Here is a 6,000-nt window from a genome sequence, read left to right as displayed (position 1 = left end):
AAACAGATACTTCTGCCCCAGCCCTGCATCCCACACTGACTCCTGCATTCACAAGGAGCCCCAGTGACCTCTCTGGGTCCAAACAGGCTAACCAGACTGCAGGGCAATGCATTACCTTTTAGAATTAGTACAGTATGGTTTTCAATGAGTATACTTCAATTTTGTCATTTCTCCCAACACAAAAATTACGTTTAAATTTGCATTGATGAATAAAATGAAATGTACAAAGGTGATTTAAATGAAAAAGTGTCAAGTATCCACATAAGCTCAAATCAGATGTAGAAATACATGTCTTGAAAACAAAGGTACCTCAATAGATTTATTTTTAAAAAAAAGCATTTCTGTGTGGTTAAAAGAAAGACCTGGAAGTGATGTAGACAGTTTGGAATAGTTCATAAATCAGCCCCACTGTAATAATTTCTTAAGAAGAAATATGTGTGAATTTCAATGATTTGTAGAAATATAGCCCAGATTTCTGGGGAAAAAGTCACAAAAATTTAATCAAACTGTGGCTCAGACTTACACTGTAATATATTCATTTGCAAGGAAAAAAAAAGAAAAATGCAGTCAATGGGAAAATCTTACCATTTTCCCCCCAAAATCCACTGGCGACAGAATCAGTAGCTCCTCAGGCTCCAGCTCTAATTCCATTTGCCTTCTTGATTGCAAGGTATTGCTGGCTTTCAGTGATCTGGTGGAGACTGACTGCTCCAAGCTTGCTCCTGGCCTGTTGCAAGTGCAAAGGAACCTGGGTTTATGAGCAGTCACCCATGAAGATTGGTCATCTGCCTGTTTGCAATGGGCTGGGACCACATGCACATCCAGCCACTGACATTTGACTGACAGACAATTAAGATGTGTTAATTTGAGCTTGTGAGAACCTACCATTAAAATGCCTTCACTGCACTCAAAAATATGTTGTGTCAAGCTTGTGATGAAAGTTTTATTTATTGATTCTGCATGGAAAGCAAAATAAAGTCAGGTACTGTGCAAAAGTTTAAATCTTCTATCCAGATTTTACTCATTCTACATTTTTATGATCAAGGTTTTAATTTCTTCCTTTCAGTACTAAGTGCACTTAGATAGTATCAGTTTTTTTGTGGTTTATATCAGAATTCAGAGGATCTCAAGACCACACAAGGAGGTCTTTGGCAAATCTCAACTACAGAGTTTTCCACAATGCTGTGTGGCTGCCTTTTGATGATCTTTAGCTTTAGTTGAGGTCCACTTGCTGAAAAAACTTTTAAGTATGTCAGAACAGAAGTGCTGTGCTTTTTTTTTTCAACAAGTTATTAATTCACTTTTAGCTGAGACTCCACATCTAGATAAGAGCTCCACTCCTAACAGGCAGTTACTTCTCATTGCCTGAATTCTTTCCATCAGAGAACTAGGTATAAATTTATCACCGTGGGTGTGACAGCAATCTGCAGATTCAGTAATAGATAAAAAGAGAATAAATTATTTCTCTCTGAAAATTTTGTGGCCAAGTGATTTTAGTCTTGTGTAATATTAAAAAAAAAAAAAAAATAGAGTTCGAGAGGTAGCATTTATTTTCTCTTTCTGCTTACATATAACAACAGAAGGACACAGACCATATAATTGCATTCAAATTATATCAGTATTTTTAGCTGATACATAGATTAAATGAAAACACTACAAATTCTGCAGAAATGAATAGGTAATTAAACTGAATTACTTTGACTCTCAGAAAGTCACATGTGTAGTCTAAGCCAGAGGGCTACCATCAAGAGAGAGTGAGAAAGAGAGGAATGAGTGGGAAAAATTCAGTCATTCATATATAAATGTCTAAAATAAAATCACTCTGTGGAGATGATTTTACCTCCTCTCTTTAGTAACAGGCTGAGTTTTGATCATTAGCTTCAGATTGACATCTTACTGTTAAATGGCTAAAATTAGGTGACATGAACTTCATCTTGCCATTATCTATTTTCACCCAATGCAGCAAAGCATTTAATAGCAATCTTATGTAAAAAATTGCCATGAATCTTTTTAAGTGTATTGCTGGATCAGGTCAAGAGTGCTCATCAGTTTGCAGGATTAAGTACTGCATTTCTAATGGTGTTTAGCACTTGAAATTCCTATCAAAATCATTGGTCTAATTTGCAGTTACAGCTTTAAAATGTGAGGACCACATTTGAAAGGATTTGTTTACCACTTGTCTAATCTGCCTTTACCAGAGGGAAGTGAAGGTAAAAGAAGGTAAGAAAAAGAGCTTGCACATATCACATCTGGCTGATTACTAAGCATCTGAAAGTTATTTTCTTTTGTTATCTTAAAAAAAGCAGGAAAAGGGTAAAGCAGGAGCACTGAAGTGGGAATAGATTTAACATACAATTATTATGTTTACTTAGTGATATACTATGCTTACTTTAGGCATCTACCTTAGGTGCAATTAAGGAAATGCAAGTTTAGGAATCCAGATTCCCTTTACAGTCAATGCAATGAGACACTCAATGGGACAGTGGGAACATCAGCATTAGCTGCCCATAACCTCCAATGTTACCTATTTTGCTATTTTATTGCAACATTATTGCCTGGTTGTTTCCTGGCAAGGTATAAAGTACACATGGAAAAACTAGATAGTGCAAGAACAGAGAGCACCTTTTTGAGCCCATTTAACTCCCCTGCAAGTTGGCAAGCAAACCCTGCTTTCACTGAAGTTTTGTGTCTAAGCAACAGAAAAATGTTTTTCATGTGGTATTTACCATATTTTACAGCACTATTTCACAGCAGCCTAGATAAGTGGCTTGCATAAACTGTGTTGCAGTGTGAGAGGCCGAATTCTATTCGTGTACATATCACAAAGATAAAATAGAAGCTACTAAAGAATGTTATGCCTTGACTTTGAACATGGTGAGTATAGCACATTATCATGCATCAAAAAAAAACCATTGAATTTTTGACAAATATTCAGGAAATTAAACTTTGACTCTATTAGCCATCCAGTTTAGTTTCCAAAATGACTGAAAGAGTAAAACACTTATCTTGCCTGCATTACTGTTGTTTTAGGCCACAGAGAGGATTGGCTTTAGCAGACCCACTCTGACTTTTATTATATTGTTTGACTCATTACAAATCTAGTCAAAACAAAGGAAAGAAAACATTTCATATTTTGAAGATTATTACATACTGGCTTATTTACAACTAACATAAAACAGGACTTTGTGTTTTCTTCTCCTACTCTAGTTGCCACAATGCATGCTTACCATTGCTGCTCATTCAAGATGGACTCACATATTTTGTGAGGCTCTACTGCAAATAGCTTCACTCTGAGAAAAGTCTTGTCTAAGATGGTGGCCTAAATCTTCACTCTTCCACCCCTAATGGGAAGTGAAATATCTGCTTAAGTTGGCAGATGTTGACTGATCAGTGTGCTAGATCTCCACAAAAAAGGAAATTTTGTAAAGGATGAACCAATTTTTTACACAAAGGGGAAGAGAAATTACTCCCTTGATGTGAAGAATCATTTATTTGTCTAAAGAAGTTACCTTACTCTTACATGCTTAGTAAGGTAAAATGTGGATTTTCTAATAGCTCATTCTAAGACAACATCTAGCACAATCCGGTGGACTGAGATAGTTTGGAAACTAAAAAAAGCAACATTTTCCAAAGGAAATTATTTTTGTCTTCCTTCAAATTCAGTTTTCTATTATTATTCTCCAGACTTTACATCATTCCTTACCTACAAGTTGTCCCATGCTACTTTTCTAGGCATAGAGTGCATACAACCTCGATGTTATGCTCAAAGAAGTTGTTGCACAACCCTGATAATGAGAACATCTATAAAGCTTTTTTTTTAACACTAGAGAAAGTGCCTGCTGCATGCAGATGCTCTGGATAATACACTTCTTTTCCTTTTGCCCTTATCAAAGCAAATTCTTCCCCCACAATATTTTCTGATTTAAGCCCGTGTACTGGCTTGAACTGAGGTACAGCGGACTGAGGGGCTGTGCTTTGGATTTGTGCTGAAAACAGTCCCAGTAATATTGAGATGTTTTTGTTATTGCTGAGCAGCTCTGGTGAGAAGATTGGGCATGCATGGCAAGTTGGGAGGAGACACAGCCAGGGCAGGACCAAATCGATATTCCATATATTACCACATAACATCATGTTCAGTGTGTAAACTGGGGGGATGAAAGGGGAAGGGGGGGATGTTCGGGGTGATGGTGCTTGACTTCCCAAGTCACCATTACAGGTGATGGGGCTCTGCTCTCCTGGAGATGGCTGAACAGCTGCCTGTCCATGGGAAGCAGTGAATTAATGCCTTGTTTTGCTTTGTTTGTGTGCACAGCTTTTGCTTTTCCTATTAAACTGTCTTTATCTCAATCCACAAGTTTACCATTCCAATTTTACCCCCAGTGGTGGTGGGGCAGTGAGTGAGCAGCTGTGTGGGGCTTGGTTGTTGGCTGGGGTAAAAAATACAACCCCCCAATAGAAAAGAGCCCCTCCAAAATCTAAGAACTTCCCTCCTGTATTCAGCATTGGTGATGCCACATCTTTAATACAGTTCAGTAGTGGGCCCCTCACTTCAAAAAGGTCACAGAGACACTGGAGCGTGTCCAGTGAAGGGCAATAAGGTGAAAGGTCTAGAAAACTTGTTTTATGAGGAGTGCCTGAAGGAACTGGGTTTGTTTAGTCTTGAGAAGAGGGCACTCAGGGAGGAGCTCACCACTCTCCACAACTACATGAGACTGCCATGAGGTGGGGGTTGGTCTCTTCTACTGTGCCCACAGTGAGAGGACCAGAGGAAATTGCCTTAAGCTGAGACAGGAGATTCAGGTTAGATATTAGAAAAAAAAATCACTGCTGGGGTGGTCAAGCATTGGGATGAGTTTCCCAGGGAGGTGCTTGACTCATCATACCTGGAGATGTTTAAGAGGCATCTGCATTGGCGCTGAGTGATGTGGTTTAGTGGTTACAATGGTAGCGCTGGGTGTATAGTCAGACTGGAAAATCTTAAGATCTTAAGATCTCTTCCAACTGTGATCATTCTATGATTCTATCAGTCAGCTGAATTGGCTGCAAATTGGTATGAGCAGGCAGCTGGCCAGGTCTCACTTCTGTACCTTCCCTCTGGCAGGTTTCTTGTAGGGGTCACTATTAGCAATAGAACAGGCAAAAGTCACTGGCTTGGGACAAAAGAACCACGCTCAACCAAAAAATGATATCTCCACATTTCTTGTCCACTCTATGAGATGTGGGGAATCCTGTGAAAGTAATTTGCTAGATTAAATGACTCTGATGACTCAGTGTTGCCGTACTTGTGGATGTCAGCCCTATCACTGTGAATGTAAAGTGAAGGATATGGGTTAACTAATGGGGTGGGACTCTGACATTCCTCAGAGGCTTCTAATTCCTGTCCTGGAGTCCCTAGAGAACCCCTCCCAAAGAGTTCTGTCTTCCTATTACCTCTGCTAATGGGACTGAGACCTGTGTACCACCACGTATGAGGAACGCTGGCAAGCTCCTCTGAGATGGGAGTCTAAAATTCCACATCCTATTCCCTTTCCAGACTTCTGTCAGCAGGGACCTGTTCTTATCAATTTGAAAGATGAAGCATTTGCTGACACCACATTTCCCTGCACTAATGAGAATTTCCCACCCCATAGATGTTCTCTGAATGATCAGTAGTGCAGACTAGCATAGTGCTGCTACAGCAAACAATACTTCTAATAATGCAATCCGAATGAGACCATTTGGGATTAAAGGATGTTGGCTTCTTTTTTAAATTTTATTTTATTTGGTTCTTTATTTAGATGTTGTCTTCTGCTAAGTAAATAAATAACTGTAGTTAACTCAGTATACAAGTTCAATTGGTTGAACTAAGAATTAAAATTCACCTGGGTATATCTAAAATACAAGATACCACACCTTGAGCCAAGATTCAGAGCAAGGGAGCTGAGTGGCTGCATACACTTAAAGCCTCAAAGCCTACATGTAATAGCCAGGTATTGCTGGCCAAGAAAATTTCTATATTGA

Source organism: Poecile atricapillus, chromosome W, assembly GCF_030490865.1.
Source record: "Poecile atricapillus isolate bPoeAtr1 chromosome W, bPoeAtr1.hap1, whole genome shotgun sequence".
Lineage (NCBI taxonomy): Eukaryota > Metazoa > Chordata > Aves > Passeriformes > Paridae > Poecile > Poecile atricapillus.
Note: the sequence above shows the minus strand (reverse complement) of the source record.